The following is a 2,500-nucleotide window of genomic DNA, read 5'->3' as shown; positions in this document are numbered from 1 at the left end:
CATGTGCACTCAAAAAAGTGAATATTTCTCACGGATAGACCCCGTGATACGCTAGAAATTGGCGGGGATGTCTCTCTTGTGGCTCACGGGGCTGTTAGGGTGGCACAGAAATCCCTCGGAATGGGAAAACGGGTCATTTTCGTGTCGCCACATTGCATGCGAACCGCATGCAACTTCCAGAGGCATTTGCAGCAGAAATGCATGTGCAGTCAAAAAAAATTGATATTTTTCACGGATAGACCCCGTGAAACGCTAGAAATTGGCGGGGATGTGTCTCTTGTGGCTCACGGGGCTGTTCGGGTCGCACAGAAATCCCTGGGAATGGGAAAACGGGTCATTTTCGTGTTGCCACATTGCGTACGAACCGCATGAAACTTCCAGAGGCATTTGCAGCAGGAATGCATGTGCACTCAAAAACTTCTATATGTTTCACGGATAGACCCCGTGAAACGCTAGAAATTGGCGGGGATGTGTCTCTTGTGGCTCACGGGGCTGTTAGGGTGGCACAGAACTCCCTCGGAATGGGAAAAGGGGTCATTTTCGTGTTGCCACATTGCATAGGAACGCCATGAAACTTCCAGAGGCATTTGCAGCAGAAAGGCACGTGCACTCAAAAATTTTAATATTTTTCACGCATAGACCCCGTCAAACGCTAGAAGTTGGCGGGGATGTCTCTCTTGTGGCTCACGGGGCTGTTAGGGTCGCACAGAAATGCCTCGGAATGGGAAAACGGGTCATATTTGTGTGGCCACATTGCATAGGAACGGCATGAAACTTCCAGAGGCATTTGCAGCAGGAATGCATGTGCACTCAAAAACGTCTATATTTTTCACGGATAGACCCCGTGAAACGCTATAAATTGGCGGGGATGTCTCTCTTGTGGCTCACGGGCGCTGTTAGTTAGGGTCGCACAGAAATCCCTCGGAATGGGAAAAGGGGTCATTTTCGTGTTGCCACATTGCGTACGAACGGCATGAAACTTCCAGAGGCATCTGCAGCAGAAATGCATGTGCACTCAAAAACGTCTATATTTTTCACGGATAGACCCCGTGAAACGCTAGAAATTGGCGGGGATGTGTCTCTTGTGGCTCACGGGGCTGTTAGGGTCGCACAGAAATCCCTCGGAATGGGAAAACGGGTCATTTTCGTGTTGCCACAATTGGCATACGAACGGCATGAAACTTCCAGAGGCATTTGCAGCAGAAATGCATGTGCACTCAAAAACGTGAATATTTTTTCACGGATAGACCCCGTCAAACGCTCGAATTTGGCGGGGATGTTTCTCTTGTGGGTCACGGGGCTGTTCGGCTCGCACAGAACTCCCTTGGTCCACCTGATTCGTGCATACAGGCAGCAACTAAAACTCTGTAAACCTGCTGTGAGGACATCTAAACAGTGGACCAGTGAGGCTGTGGAAGATTTGCGGGCGTGCTTAGACTGTACTGACTGGGATATGTTCACGACTGCTACCAATAGTCTGGATGAACTCACAGAGGCTGTGACGTCCTACATCAGCTTCTGTGAGGACTGCTGTATCCCAACACGTACCAGGGTGAACTTTAACAACAACAAGCCCTGGTTCTCAGCAAAGCTCAAAAGGTTGAGGTTGGAGAAGGAGGAAGCGTTTAGGAGTGGGGATAGAGACAGATTCAAGGAGTCGAAGAACAGGTTTAGCAAAGCGGTGAGAGAGGCTAAACGACTGTACTCAGAGACACTAAAACACCAGTTCTCTACTAACGACGCTGCTTCTGTCTGCCAAAGGGCTCAGGCACATCACCAACTACAAACCCAGAGCGCCCCACACCACTAACGACTCCCGCCTAGCCAACGACCTGAACGAGTTCTACCGTAGATTTGAAAGACAATTGGACTGTCCTGAACCACCCCTTCCCACCCAAGAGGCCCCATCCCCCACCCATACTACAGAAACGACTCTCTCCTTTCAGGAGGGAGAAGTTAATGGGCTTTTCAAGAGGCAGAATCCACGCAAAGCAGCCGGGCCGGACTCTGTCTCTCCAGCCACCCTCAGGCACTGCGCTGACCAGCTGTCTCCGGTGTTCACCAACATCTTTAACACCTCCCTGGAGACATGCCATGTACCAGCCTGTCTCAAGTCCTCCACCATCATCGCTGTGCCCAAAAAGCTAAGGCCAACAGGACTAAATGATTACAGACCGGTCGCCCTTACATCTGTGGTAATGAAGTCTTTTGAGCGCCTGCTCCTGGCACACCTCAAAGCCATCACAGACCCTCTCCTGGACCCCCTTCAGTTTGCCTACAGAGCCAACAGGTCTGTGGACGACGCAGTTAACATGGCCCTCCACTTCACCCTACAGCATGTGGACGCCCCAGCATCCTACGCCAGGATCCTGTTTGTGGACTTCAGCTCTGCCTTCAACACCATCATCCCTGCCCTGCTTCAGGACAAGCTCTTCCAGCTGAACGTGCCCTACTCCACCTGCAGGTGGATCACAGACTTCCTCTCTGACAGGAAGCAGTG

Source organism: Petromyzon marinus, unplaced genomic scaffold (assembly GCF_048934315.1).
Source record: "Petromyzon marinus isolate PM22_M1 ecotype Great Lakes invasive population unplaced genomic scaffold, UKy_Petmar_22M1.pri1.0 PM_G_Scaffold_21, whole genome shotgun sequence".
NCBI lineage: Eukaryota > Metazoa > Chordata > Hyperoartia > Petromyzontiformes > Petromyzontidae > Petromyzon > Petromyzon marinus.
This window is presented reverse-complemented; position numbering follows the sequence as displayed.